General features: G+C 40.2%; 1 long non-coding RNA gene across 2 annotated transcripts in view; it reads left to right on the forward strand.

Annotated features, from left to right (window-relative positions):
- Positions 1-724: 724 nt before the first annotated feature.
- The window catches only part of LOC310848150, a 171690-nt gene continuing 156412 nt past the window's right edge, over positions 725-16002 (forward strand). For both annotated transcript variants that reach the window (XR_014566179.1, XR_014566180.1), the window contains exon 1: positions 725-996. This is a non-coding gene — a long non-coding RNA (uncharacterized lncRNA). The remainder of the gene's footprint in view (positions 997-16002) is intronic.

Below are 16002 nucleotides of genomic sequence, written 5' to 3' on the forward strand. Positions count from 1 at the left end.
TACAAGCAGTGTTCATTCCAGCACAGGGTTGACTCTATAAGACACCAGCTATCCCCACCTGCTACTTTGGATACACTTCAGAATACAAACTGTTGGTTATTTCTGAAAATCTGTTTCTGGTAGTTTCATTAGGCAAGGACAGGGCAGCCCATGGGTGAGTAGAGGTTTTTTTTTTTTAAAAAAAAGTGATGGACCCCTGGATGGTTAAGTTCAGTCAAAGGTGACTATAGGGTTGCTGCACTCATCTCACTTCAGGCTGAGGGAGCCAGTGTTTGTTCACAGGCAGCTTTCTGGGTCATGTGGCCAGCATGACTAAACCACTTCTGGCAAAACTGAACACCTTGACGGAAGCCACAGCGCATAGAAACACTGTTTACCTTCCAGCCGCAGTGGTAACTATCTACTTGCACTGGCGTTGCTTTCAAACTGCTAGGTTGGCAGAAGCTGGGACAGATCAATGGGAGCTCACCCCATCGAGGGGATTTGAACCGCCAACCTTCTGATCAGCAAGCCCAAGAGGGTCAGCTGTTTAGACCACAGCGCCACCCTCTCCCCTCAGCGCATCTCCGCAAGGTGAGGAATTTCCTGCTAGAGCAGTGGGGTGTGCTGGAACAGTGATTGGGAAGGGTGGTGGAGCAAAAGGAGTAAGGACAGTAGTTGTAAACTAAACCTCAAACTCTGATTTGGCAGTGGATGGTACAGTGTACAGAACAATTTCAGAGACATGTGTTTGTGGTAGGTGACTCTCTACTGAGCGGAACAGAGGCAGCACTGTGTGGAGGTAACAATATGAAAAGGTTTCTTCAGCAATGTTTGAAGCAAGAAGAGGACAAGCAAGTAGTAAGCCCTCTGTGTGGAGAAGACAGAAATGCTACTGAGTGACAGAAGGAGGAACTGCTCAACACCTACTTTGCCTCTTGTCTTCACCCAAAAAGAAGCAGTGCCCAACTTGGTGATAGCAGAATAAGTGATGCAAGGTGGGAGCTACAACCCAAGGTAGGAAAAGAGATAGTAAGGGAACACCTAGCTACTTTAAATTAATTCTAAACTCCAAGGCCTGCGCCCAAGGGTAGTAAAGGTGCTTGCGGGTGTAATCTCAGAGTTTCTGACTATAATCTTAGAGAATTCATATACAGTGGTACCTCTGGTTACATACTTAATTTGTTCTGGAGGTCCGTTCTTAACCTGAAGCACCACTTTAGCTAATGGGGCCTCCTGCTGCTGCTGTGCTGCTGCCACACGATTTATGTTCTTATCCTGAAGCAAAGTTCTTAACTCAAGGTATTATTTCTGGGTTAGCGGAGTCTGTAACCTGAAGCGTATGTAACCTGAAATGTATGTAACCTGAGGTACCACTGTATATTTTATATATATATATGGAAGTTTTCAGTAGAAAAATAAACTGGAAAAGGTGGAGAGAATTCAAAACAAAATAAAGTGCTTGAAACTGGTACAATACAATATGTGGGTATATAGGTAGCATGATTATTCTAATGAGTATAAAATTATCAACAGGTCATTATGCTTTATATACGGCAAATACACTCTAAATACCATATTTGTCCATACACAACCTACAACTTAAAGCAATCCACTGGTATGTTGCAAGAGTAGTCATATTTTCTATCCATTGTTCAAAGGGGGCCAGGGTATTGATGTATCAATATTAGTCTTTTTGCAGGGGTAAGCGTGCAAACTGTCCATTTATGTTGACCCGCTATCAAACCACATATAGTTGGTATGTGGTGTAGGATAATATTATCATCTGGCAATTTTAAATCCCCCAAGTAATATTTATACATGTAAATGCTGCAGACATAATGTATCTTGATTTTAGTGAGGCTTTTGACAAACTGCACCATTATATTCTTACAGAGAAGCTGGTAAAATTGGGCTGGACAAGGTAACTCTTAGGTGGATTTGTAGTTGGTTGACTGACTGAACTCAAAGGGTGCTTCCTTGTCATGCTGGAAAAAAGTGACAAGTGGGGTGCTGGGCGCATTGTTGTTCAGTGTCTTTATAAATTATTTGGATGAAGGAATTGATGGAGTGTTCATCAAATTTTCAGATGACACCAAACTGGGAGAGGTAGCTAATCTGCAGAAGACAAAATTGGAATTCAAGATGCCCTTAACAGATGGGAGAATTGGGGCCAAACTAAACAAAATTGAATTTCAATAGGAACAAACATAAGGTTCTAAAGTTAAGCAAGAAGAATCAATTATAAGATGGGGGACACCTGGTTTGTCAATAGTACATGTGAAAAGGATTGAGGGTATACTAAAAGCTTAACATGAGTCAACAGTGTGATGCAGCAGCAGGAAAAAGCTAAGGGTACTGGGAGATTACATATGCTAAAGCTATTTTTGGTCATCTGCATACTATTCCTTGCTTTTTCCTGTAGGAGTAATTGCAGTCGTTAACAGTCGTCAACAGGTTTACCATACCCATTTAGTCAATCACCCATCTCTTACTACCCTTCTGAGAAAAACCCCACCCCACCCTCCCACTATATATAAGGGTCTGGTGACATCTTTTTCAGTGTATCTGAAGAAGTGTGCATGCACATGAAAGCTTATAACCAGAACAAACTTAGTTGGTCTCTAAGGTGCTACTATTTTTATTTATTTATTTTATTTATTTCGACTGCATCAGATCAACACAGCTACCTACCTGAATCTATCTCCCCAGTACTTAGCCATGTAGAATAGATAACAAACAGGTTCCACAGTCTAGAGAAAAATTCCTACAGAAATAGGAAGCAGTGGAACACAACGTGAGTGAAAGCCTCTGCCACCACCAGTCCAAACTGCTGACCACTTTGAAGTTCAGCACTGCATTCTTTGTTTCACCCAGCATAGAATTGTATCTTAGAGTTCAAGACGCATTCAGTCTGGAAACTTAATGTATAGACTTGGGAACAAATAACCATTAAATTTAATAAAAGTCTCACTAAGGAATCTTTTTAATTAAAACCAAATGACCAAATGACATAACTGTGCAAAACAAGATTGAGCAGATAAATCAACAGCCTAAATCTGTTTCATCCCACAAAGACACAAGCAGCCTGGTCCACAAGCAAGTTGGACTACTTGGATTTAGTTGAACTAAACTGGTGCTTGGTGATCAGAAGGTCGGCGGTTCGAATCCTTGCGACGGGGTGAGCTCCTGTTTGCTTGGTCCCTGCTCCTGCCAACCTAGCAGTTTGAAAGCACAACAAAGTGCAAGTAGATAAATAGGTACCACTCCGGCGGGAAGGTAAATGGCGTTTCTGTGCGCTGCTTTGGTTTGCCAGAAGTGGCTTAGTCATGCTGGCCACATGACCCGGAAGCTGTACGCTGGCTCCCTTGGCCAATAAAGCAAGATGAGCACCACAACCCCAGAGTTGGTCACGACTGGACCTAATGGTCAGGGGTCCCTTTACCTATACCTTTAATTTAAATCCAGATATTCTGAACTTCAATGTGACTCTTGTCTTAAATCTGAGTAGTTCACTTTACAGTACTGCTTCATGGATCCCTGTCACTCATTCTTTGGCGACTATGTCCCGCAAAATTGGAATTACCAATAGCTCACTTTATTGTCATGTGTAGAAAGGAAAACAATGACTTTATTACTGCTGTGGCCAGCTGTGTAAATGAGGCTCTGTTTGTGATTTCCTATCAGTGCCATTTCAAATGTGGTAATGCAATCACAACCCAATGAATGAGCTTAAACTTTATATAACATTCCAAAACCAACACAGACTATGCCTTGCCTTTTATATTCTTTGTTTTTTTATCTGAAGGATATATAACTTTGCTGACTGATATATAGTAGATTTGAAATCTTCACATGATAGTCCCATATGGTTATTACGGTACTTTCTTATGAGAAATTGGGGAGGCAGGGAGTGCAGCAAACCTCCCTAGATATTAACTGTTAGCTTTTCCACCAATGGCCATAATGATTGGGAAGAGAAAATCACAGCTATAATTTCTAGTTTAAACTGGGGCAAAATATACCAAAACCTAGCTATAAAAGGGAGTTATAGAAAGTACAAAGTATCTGTGGTGTGTCATTAGTTAATAAGAATTCAGATAAGGAAATAAGGATGATAGCTATAGTAATAATAATAATTAATAATTATACCCTGCCTATCTGATTGGGTTGCCCCAGCCACTCTGGGTGGCTTTCAACAGAATATAAAAAATATAATGAAACATCAAACATTGAAAACTTCCTGATTGAGGGTTGCTGTATAAAATATTTATAAAGCAGTTAGCAAACTTTTGAGTTCCCAATAACTTTTCTTGTTGGAAGAATTTCTATACTTCATGTATTAAACAAAAAAGTAGAGGAAAGGGAACAAATCTGGGCATAATAGAATCATCTCAAAACTTTGTGATATTACTCGGCTTTCTCTGATAAACATACACAGTTATGTAGAGAGATGCAAAGGAAAAAAATAGTTTATACTGACTTAATTTATTAATTAAATTAATTAAATCTCTCACAGAGGAACCTAGACCCCAAGTGACTCATACATCTTCTTGGCTGGGTTATTCAACTTGCTGCTATTATTTCCTTCACTATACATGTCCTGATTGAATTTTGCTTTGTACCTGGTAACTGATACCCATTAGTGTTTCATGTTATTCTTGATAAAAATTATATTATAAAAAGTCATGATATTTTAGCGGGTCTTAATAAGCAAATTACCCTTCTGGGTTTGGGGGTGATTTTTTTCTAGTGGGCTAATATGGCTATTTTTAGGAATACTTTGTTATTTCATCTGCCTATTCTTGATATACTGTTTTGTGGGCATCTCAACCCTAATGCATCAAATCTACACAAACATATAATAAACTTAAATATCCTTTGTGACTTTGTCTAAATGCATGTAAAATATGTTTTTTGTGATATATTATTCTCCTGGATATATTGATAAAAACACATTTAACTTTGTACAAGAGGTCAAAAGTATAAGAAATAGCTTCAGTTGTTGTAATGTATGGCAATACAGAATAATCAACTGGCCACAGTCAATCCTTAGAGGGCAAGTACAGTGCACTGTATTGTGTGGGTTTTCTTGTATGTGAGACACTTTATTCTGAAGTTGAAAAGAGTTCAAGAACAAACATCACATACAGGCTCTCAAAGGAATGTTAGCATATTTTCTCTGTCAGATAATTTTTTTCAAAAGGAGAGAAAATTATAGCGTTCTGTGTGTGTGGCTTACTATTAGCAGATAAATGAGTGATCAGAAAGCTATCATGTTACAAAAAGTGTTCTCTGCAGCCCATTGTACTGTTATTGAACATTTCCCACAATTCAGTAGACATAGAACTATTCCACGTGAAACAAAAAGCAAAATTAACACGTTGTTTCTCTTATACTAAAGTGGACCAATGTGTCTCTCCATATTTTTACTTGTTCTTTAAAGTGCTTTTGTTGTTGTTGTTACTGTGACATTTCTAGGCCAGAAATCTCTGCTACAAGCAGCTCTCAAAGTGGCATGCAAAATAAAACATCTCTATAAACCAGTCCAAATAAAACAGCCATAATTAAAACATATGACATAACAACAAAACACAGCCCAGCAGCAAAATGAAATTGCTAAATATGCTTGGAATATATCATTTTATGATTACATCAGCCTGCCAGGAACATCTTCTATGCTCTCACTAATGTTCTGTGAAACATAGCTGAGCCTTCCCAACAGACATAAGTCCATTAGGATAAGGATGTAGAAGGAAGTGTTCTCTCAGGTATTTAGCACATCACATTGGGTCTGAAGCTAATAGGTAACCAGTGCAAATGAATCAGAATAAGAGTATTAAGTTCTCTGCAAAGTGACCTCATTTTCAAAGGCAGCCCCCCCCCCAACATTCCAATAAGCTATAACCCTAAAACAATAAGTATTTGGAAATGGGAGAGTATATTTTAAGGTCAGCAAGCTTGCAGTAGTTTAAGGTCTTGGAGTGTGAAACACAACCTTGTTTCATTTAAAACCATGGATAGACCTGATCTCAATAGCGACACTGGATTCTTATCTCTTTATACATGATAAAGCTAGTTTTGGCCATCCCATCCCTTGCTTTTTCCTGTAGGACCAATTGCAGTCATTAACAGTCGTCAACAGGTTTACCACACCCATTCCCACCACCCTTCTGAGTAATACCCTTCCCCACCCTCTCACTATATACAAAGGTCTGGTGACTTCTGTTTCAGTGTATCTGAAGAAGTGTGTATGCACACAAAAGCTCATACCAAGAACAAACTTGGTCTCTAAGGTGCTACTGGACAAATATATATATCAATATATCTATATATATCTGGGGAGCCAAGAGTCAGCGAACTCCAAGCACTATTGAGTTAGGAGATTATGACCTGGTTTGTATGACGTGGTAAGACAAAATGAGACTGTACACACTTCAAGAGAACACCTTGCAGCTGCGCTGAGACAAACTTTATATTAGCATGACATGACAGTAAAAAGGCCCAGGGAGGAGCAAAGTGGCTTTAATCTCTCCAGGAGGCACCACATTTGTGAGACCACAGTGAACTATAGTCTGGCTTACAGTGCCATTTGAACCAGCCCAGGGTATGACCCATTGGCCTTGCAATAACCCCTAATGTTACTGCAATTAATCAGGAGAGTAGCAGCATCTCCTGGCCATAGCTGCACTAGGTCATGGGAGAAATGGGGGTGCAATGGGCTTGCATTTCTTGATACAGAGCTACAGCAAATGCTCCAGTCAATTAAGCAATTCTGGCTATAACACAACTGTTGGGCAATACCCAAGCTTTGCCTAGTTTTGTCAGATATCAACTGCTTGCAACAGGCCAGAGCTTAGCTCAGTGCAGCAAGTTGGTGGATCATGTCCATCTATACAGTGGATCAAACCTGAGTTTTAAATGCAGCCTTTTGGATTGGGATACATAGTTGTCATGAAAATGACTGAAGTAGGTAAATAAAAATGAGATAAGATTTGCATGTTGGAGCCTGCATGGCATGCATGCCTCCAAATGTCCTGCCCCCTTTGAAGATAAGATCACTCTTGGCTGGACATCAGTGGTTAGCATGTACTGTATATAGTAAGGCTACAACTTACACACATTTAACTTGTGCACATTCAGCTTTATGTGTTTGGCGAAATAAAAAATAGAAAGGAGGTGGGAAAGAAGGGAAAGAAGACATTGGGAATCCCACCCACTATTGCACCCAATGTGTTATGACTATTCGCGATTTTGGCTTTAAGTGTGCAATCCCCAGAACGTAACCCCTGTGTAAGTTGCAGGCTTACTGTAGGATCAGTCTATGCTGGAGGTGAATTACATCTCTAGACTTTCTTTTTGAGCCACTCAGCAAAACTGATTCGCAGTAGCATAATACAGATGAAGGGAAATATTTCTTTCAGGTTGGCGCCCAAGCCTTTTTGTTGCATGAGGCAATACGTGAGATGCCACTCCCTGACACCAATTCCATGCACTGGCAGCTGACTGGGCTGGAAGTTGAACTTTGCTCCAACAAATTGCTACAGCATAGTGTCAATGGATCTTACTCCTCAGGGCACAATGCATAGGATTGCAGCCATGTTGATATTAAGAAGCTGGTACTATTGGGTACATTTGTGCTTTTAATGGATCAACACATTTTCTGCATTTTTTATTTCTCTTTGGGTGTGTGGCTATGAACTCTCCTTACAGGCACAGCTATAGGCAGCATCATTAAGTGGCAGGGGCAGCAATTACCTGATCTTTTTTCCACTGGCATTGTTGTGGCTTACTGGGAGGGAGGGGGAAGCTGCAAGAAGCAAATGTAGCAGTAGAGCCAATCTAGACCTCCTGTGAACAAGTTTGCACTGTGCTGACCTCACTGCTGCTTCACCTTCTCCCTCCCAGTAATCTGCAGCAACACTGGTTGTTAGTAAATCACCCTTGGATCTTTGGATGAAGGGTTGTATACAAATTTAATAAATAATAATAAACAACACTGCTGCCACACCTTGCAAATCCACACTGGCTCCTGGGGCTATTTACTGAATCAAGCAAAATATAGAAGAGAGTTACTAAATACTTAAAGCTAAATTGCTTCCTAGTCATGCATATGCACTACTTTAATCTTATTATCCATTGCTGTCTATTCAAAACTGTAGCTTGCATTTGTAATGCTAATTGTTTGGTCCAGATGTTTAAAAGTCCCTTTCTTGCTTCCCAAACTCAACCATATATAAAAGGACAGTTTAAACAAAAGTTTGGTTTTTTTAGTTTCAGTTCTTCACATTTCCCATAAGCCCCAGCCAACATGGCTAAAGTTCAGGGATGATGGGAGTTGTAGTCGAGTTACATCTGGAGGCCTATAGGATTCCATGTCCTGATCTATGGATACAGAATCTCTACGCTATATGACATAAATTTTACTCTAGTCTCTCGTTCCTCCATCTTTCGCAACTTTTTCTGGATTAAGTTGGAATATCACCCTGAATTTAATGGATCTTATTCTCCAATTAATCTGTATAAGACTGCAGCCTAAATTTAGCATTTTGAACTTGCTAGATAGAACAGACAAATGAAAAAGAAATAAACAGACAATTTAAAGTAAATAGAGTTAAGAAATGTTTCTTCTTGATACAGTAAAGGGACAGTTGTTGAAACATGTTAAGAATTAAAGGGTCCCGTCCCCCCGCAGGATTTATGCTAATAAGCATATATATATATGCACAGAAAAATATTTATCTGCTGATGTGTGACAGATGGTAAATTGTTTCAGCTGGAGAAAAACAATAACAAACTGGGTGTAATTTACAGTGCCATCTAAATTATATTTTCCTTTGCATGTTTTAGGAGAAGAGACAGTTAAACTATATACCGTTTCTGTGTTTCCTTCCCTCCCTCACCCCATATGTGTAAGAGCCAAATCCCTTTTATGCATAAACCATAGATTGTGTCACAAGATTAGACAGCAGGGTTTTTATGAAACTAAAACAAACCATCTGTTTTGAAAGACCCGTTCAGAAAGTTTTCTGGATTTAATGAACATTAGTTGCAGTCTCTCGACATTATTTTAATTCAAAGATGGTCTTATAGGAATTAGTAAAATGGAGAATTAAAGAAATGCATGTGGCGTGAATGAGTGCTTGTCTTAACTTGCCAAAATGAAGGTTGCCTAACACTTTTCTATGTAAACCCATTTTCAGTCTATTTCTGAAGTGTTTGGAACTGAAATGTCCATGACTGTTCCATATATAAACCCTCACATGTATGATGACATATTTGCTATAATAGATATTGTCAAGATGGTTGGTACCCTATGCATCAACCAGAGTGCATAGTTAATGTGAACACACCCTTGGCCATTCAGCAATTGGATTTGAACCATAAACAGCTATGGGGCTGGCAAGAAAAGAGGCGAAAAACACCCCTGCCTATACCCACACCATGCAGTTAAAACTTGGTTATGTCACATTAACAGCCATGGAGAATCTTGGGAGTTGTAGTTTGTTAAGGGTGCTAGGAATTGTAGATATGTGAGGTCAGCAACCTTAACAAACTGCAATTCCCAGGATTCGGGGGGACGGATGACGACAGGGACCATGACTTGTAAAGTGATAAGGAATGCTTTAAATGTATGGTGTGCATGTGAGAAAATTGGGGTTTCTAGCATGCATTGGGGCACAGCTGGGTCACCCATGAGGCAAATTGAGGTAAACGCTTTGGGCAGCAGGATCCACAGGGGCAGCAAATCCAGTCTCCGAGGAATTCATCACCCACTGCTTGCTGCTGCTGTAGTTGGAGCGACAACTGTGGAACACTCCTCAGAGGCTGAATTTGCCACCTCCCCGATGCCCTAGAGGTGGGAGAAGACATTTAGTGCCTTCTATTTGCCAAGAGCCCCTTCATGGATCACTGCCTTGTCGTGGCGAAGGGGCTTGAATAACTCAGAGAAGCTATGAGCTATGCTGTGGAGGGCCACCCAAGACAGACAGGTCATAGCTGAGAGTTTAGACTAAATGTGATGCACCTGGAGAAGGAACTGGCAAACCACTCCAGTATTTTGCCAAGAAAACTTCATGGACATAAAAAAGGAGAAGCTTTGAGAAGAAAGTGAGAGTTTCCAAGGCATGCTCTGGTTCATGGGGTCACGGAGAGTCGAAAACGACTAAGACAACCTAACAACAAAATTTACCAAGAGACCACTGTGCAATGTTGCCTCCATAGTGGTCTCTTGGTGAATAGGGGGCTCTGGTCTCCTACTTCAGGGGAGGAAATTGTGAGGAGTGCCCTCTGGGGTCTCCTGAGCTCTGCACTGGTCCAGCATGATTCAGAGTGGGCCCCACAACTGCCTTCGATTCGTACTTCAGCCATTGGGTAAGGTTGATTTGATTCCCCCTCCTTGTTCCTGATGTAGATGTTTACTGACCCCCTTCTTCCCTGTTGGGGGGCACATGCCATTTTGTGGTTTGCCTCAGATGCCAAAATGTCTTGGGCTTGTCCTGCATTGAGTGGCGAGGGATTCCTTCAACCTACCTTCTGGGTAGTATTCGACTAAACACATGCACAAGTCAAATGACTTCCAGTTGCTCAATGGGGCTTTTCACCCTTCTCACCCTCACCATGTGCCCCCTGGTTATCCCAAATCTGATCCAGAGGCATGGAAAAACCACCAGAACAGATTTAGGCTGCACATGGGTGGGGGGGAGGGGAGAATGGGGGAAAGTCCAGTTATCCAAGGAGAAGTTGTTCTGCTCATGCAAAGCACCACTGAGTGTTTTGTCAAATATAACCCTCTGTTCTGTAAATACCATACTGGTATTTATATGTAAAGTTATATGTAAAGTATATGTAAAGTTTTCCCCAAGATGCAGGGAAGCCTTTTGCTTTTCCTCTGTTTTTCAGCAGAAAAGAAGGGAAGGACTCCTTCTTTTAGCTATGTATTCTGGAACAGAAGAGCAGGCATGGGGAAGTTTTGGCTCTCTAGATGTTGTTAAACTACAAGTCGCATCCATGTTCCATGTTTGTGAGCAACACAATGTGCATGGCATAAAAGATTGCTGGTTATCTGACCAATAGGTTGCAATTAGTATTATTAACCTTTTGGTGCTATTTAACTCCTGTCTGCCCAGCTTAAGATATTAAATTCCTGCAATAATGATGTGAAAGTGCTTACTTGAGCAGCCTTCCCTCCCTCCTGAAATAATACCAGTACTATTCCCTTAACACCTGTGGTATTTGATCCTGTAAATGAAACCTGGGGGTAAAGCTTGCAAAGTTGCAAATGTTGAGCAAAAAACCCCAAGCCATACAACCTTATCATAAAATAAATCCTTGTGCCCTTTTCTGCAAACAGCCCTACAACTGTTAGCTCAGGGTTGAAAATGTGCATTCCGAGACATAAATATCCTTCGGAGTGAAGCAGTGGTTTTCCACACTCCAGAATAACTTCATATGGCTCAGTAGAGGTATTCACATTTCACAATAAATACTAAGCTCACCGACTTGTAGATTTAGCACCAGGTTTTTGACACTTCTGGGGAAATCAGTGGGCCTTTGTGTATGTGTCAGGGACTCTAAGCATGCTCATGGGCACCCAGGGACATACATGTATGCGTGCTCATATGGACACACAAGGAAGCCTACTACATCCCTTCAAAAGGTAATTAGTTTTTATTGTCTCATTATCTTCTGAGCAATATGTTGGGTCCTGGGGGTGCCAGTGCTCATTTTATTCAACTTGAACCTCTGCACCTTAGTTTCCAGGAAACTCCTGCTTTCTGCTCTGCTACAGTGCAGACAGGGGATAGAAAGCATAAGGAGCGTAGTGGTAGGCAGGATATCTGGAAGGCAGGATAACTATGGCTTTACCATCACTCCAATGAAATGTTAGTTCTCTAGCTTCAAGGATTTTGCCCATCTCCGTGATTTTATTTATTGATTGCATTTATATCTTTTTCTCTAAGGAGCATAAATTGGCGTAAATGGTTCTCCTTCTCCTCAGCTAATCCCCACAACAACTCTGTGAGGTAGTTTAGGCTGAGTGACTAGCCCAAGATCCCTCAGTGAACCTCATGGCCAAGCACGGATATGACCCCTGGTCTCCCAGGTCCTAGTCTGACACTCTACCCATTACACGCCACTGGCTCTCAGATGATAGCAACACATTCAGACAAATTGTATAGTTCAGCTCTCTTGGAATTGTGCACCACTTCAACATCTAGATATGGGAATCATGTTGTATGCTGCCCTGCAAAAAACAAACAAAAGCAAAATAACTTCCTTGCTCATGTAAAACATCTCCTTGTCATACTAGTTTTTTTACGAGCATAGAAAGGTGTTTTGTTTTTAACATGAAAGGGTTGCAGCCCTTTGCATTCTTACTAGAGTAAGTTCCATGAATTCAACAGAATTTAGAAATAAGCTCAATGGAAATCCTTCAGGTAGGCATGAATGCAATTGAATTCTATGTACATATGCCCAGAACCGAGCTGCATTTATATCCACATGAAAAATGGCTTTGCACTTGCATTTACCATTTCAGCAGAATGGAGTTCTGGCAGCTCTTCCTGCTAGGCTTTGCCGCCTTCCCTAGCCAGGTGTCTTCCAGATGTTGTTGGGCTACGACTCTCATCACCTTCAGACAGCATGGCCAATGGCCAGAGATTATGGAAGTTGTATTCCAAAGTATCTGGAGGACTCCAGGTTGGGGAAGGCTGGCTCAGTCAGCTCCTTCAGACTCTGTCCTCCATTAAAAAAAAGCTGTTCCTTTGGCTTTTGGGACAAAACGATAACACTATTTTTAGGGGCAAATCTACACATGCTGTGATTTGTTCTGAATTTTTTTTTTAGATAGGGTAGAAGGAGATTTCAGGGGATTTAAAATAGGATATGGATAAAAAGCACAAATATTTTTCTAAACTTTCTACTGTAAAATCTCCTCTCCATAAAGGAGAAGCCTAGTTGTCAAAAATTGAAGTGAATGAGACTTGCCCAGGCAGAGAACTTTGAGGACTGGAGTCTGAATCATCAAAGTGAATGCAAGCTAGGCTTATTTTTCATATGTTTTGTATTGTGGTTAAACAACTGTTTAAGACTTTAGAAGCAGCTTGTTAGTGTCCATGTGGATATAATTTAACTGTCTTTTTTCCTCACTCATATTTGCATTTTGACATTTTAAAAGACAGTGGTAAAGTATGAAAATAAACAAAAGAGAGGAATGAGACCATAAAACAAAGTGCAATTGTTTTCAGAAAAGCCAGATGTAATACTGGAGATTGCAGTGTGATACTTCAGTATATTTATTTTTTAAAAAGAGAACAATACAAAGAAGTAAGAAGACTGCATATGAACAATAACAGCAAGAAATGGTTAGAAATCAGGAGCACTGAAGCTCAATTATTCTTCAAATACACCAGCATAATTCTCTGCACAGAAATTAATTTTAAAAAGAATAACTGAAATGAGAAGGGGCAAAAACATTTTCAGACTGCATTTGTCCAGAAGCTATTTGTTTTGTGGGAACTAAAAGTTGCTATCATTTCTATTATTTTATTATTAAAAGCCAATGTGGCCTATAAGGAATAGCATGTTTTTACCATGGAATCATTGCGAAGTTCTGGGCAAGATCCATATGTAATCCAGCCTGGCCCATAAGATTGGCTGGCCATGGCTTGCTGTGAGAGCAAATAAATTGACAAGACTGGGTACACAAACCTTAGTCCAAACCTAGCTAGATTGCCTGGGGCTGTTTGTGAGGATAAAATGGATGGTTGTGAAAACCATGTCTACTACCTTGAGCTCCTTGGATTGAAAGTTGTGATAAAAAAGTAATTTTTTAAGACTTCTAATTTCAGTGGATTAAGTATACTTAGTGGATGTGTCTAGATGTAATGCTGAAGCATGGTTTAGTGTACGAGAGCAAGCTGCAGTGAGCCTCAAGTCTTATGTTCCTCCTCCCCTATGTTCCTTTAGCATAGCTGTAAAGAGAAGATTCGAAGCTTCTTCTTCTTCTTCTCTTTTAGCAGTTACCATGCCATCTGGACCTAAACTGTGTGGAACTAGGGGCTCTAGTCTATATGTGTCAATTACTACCCATCTGTACAGAAAGAATATGTGTTCAAGTCCAACCAAGAGTTGCAGTGCATTGCAGCAGTAATTTGGGCACCCTAGGATCTTGGATTATAAGGTTTATCACAGAAATAGAAAGGCTGATATAAACAGGGTTCAAATGAGATAGGCAATTGCCTGGTTGAATCCATAGAGAGGGTTTGGCGTGGACAAAATGTCCAAATGAGACGAAGCAATGTGCAAGTATTTTGGAGACATTGCGGAGGGCTGGTGATACTTAAGAGATGGTAAGGTGATAGGTGACTGATAGGCCTACTTGAGCTTCAGATAGAGACCAAAATGTAAATAGATTGGCCTGCAGAGACATGGGTAGCTGTTCCAAAATAAGAGAGGGGAGAAGGAAAGGTCAGAAATGGAGTGAGAGACAGAGAAGTGCAGATATTATCCATCATAGAGCAAAGGGCTAGAGAGGTGTTGCTGTGAGTTGCAATACTGTAGTATCAACAATGTCCTTCAATAAATCAGCTAGATCTTTTCTTCCACACATATCTTCTCCTGTAATGGAACCTGTTGAAGGACCTTCTTCCCTTCCTCTTAATGGGTCCTCGGAGCACAGGTTCCTAGCAAGAAAGGAGGAGGTCAGCAAACTTTCATCTCCCTTGGGCCCAAACTAGTGTGGTTTGCCATTTATTGAGACATCCTGCCCAGACTCTGAAGAACAAATATAACACCTAAAATGGTATAACTGGCTGGGTATGCCTCTTTGCACTACATGATATTCTTTTGGCAACTTTTGTTGGTATTTTGGAAAATTTGGGGTGACAATGGTGATACAATGTCATCAGATAATGTTCAAGTTTATTGCTGCCCGGTTCAGTGTTTGAGATGACTGTTTTTAGTTTAATTTTTATAATGTTTTTATTGTGTTTGTTTTTTGATATGCACTGTTGTGAAGTTACTGTAAGTGTTCTATGAGCAGGGTACAAATAATAAACTGATTGATTGACTGAATTGGAACAGGGCTGGGGACAGCTGCTGTAATGCGATGTAATAATAGTATCACAGCTGGCAAAAAACATAACAGGCTACACTTATCCAAAATAGCACCCTGAAGTAACTTAAGGGAGCCACTGCATGTTCTGTTGAAGTGACTGGCTTTTTTAATGCATCAACTCCTCCTGACAATCACATGTTTCTTGCCTGTTCTGTTTGCCACAAATCTTATTCATCCATTCACTTAATATGTACGCCACTTTTCCACACACAAAAATCAATGCTCAAAGCAGCTCACAACAAAGAAACGGATTCATTTCAAGCAAACACTACAAAAACAAATTCATAATACAACTATATCTAATCTAATTATCTTCTATCTATTTCTCTATAATACAAAAAACCACATTTCAATACTATAAATATATCAAGAAACATGCAGCATCCAATAGCAAAAATATCAAGGAAGCTTCACAGTTTCATCTTAGTCCTAGCAGCAGCCTGCCCATGATGTTGTTCACAGGCCCTCTCCCCTCAGCAACTTAGGTTTCCAAGGGCAAAGCGTGGGCTGGTTGGAAACACCCCTCCCCTGATGTTGCTTATCTCTTTAAATCTGACTTCTTTAAATATTTCCTGGCCTACTTGAACTTGAACCACGCCTTACAATTGATTCTCCTCTGCTACTTCATTAATATTAAACAGAAATTCTGTGCAGTTGAAGAAAACATTTACAATACAAATATTCTACAAATGTCACATGATTCCTAGTAAAAGCTATGACACCCACAAGTAAAATCCTTAAGATATGCTTAATGGATGCTGCTTTTGGTATATGATCCTTACAAATCTGTCACATGGATAAAATATGGTGCTGTTCTATTAACACAATCACTAGGGCCTTATACTGCCTTCTGAAAGCCCATTTTCTGACCATCTATAAGGGTTCATGAATGGTCTTGCACG

The sequence above is a fragment of the Podarcis gaigeae genome (genome assembly GCF_964106915.1).
Source record: "Podarcis gaigeae genome assembly, chromosome: 7".
NCBI classification, from domain to species: domain Eukaryota; kingdom Metazoa; phylum Chordata; class Lepidosauria; order Squamata; family Lacertidae; genus Podarcis; species Podarcis gaigeae.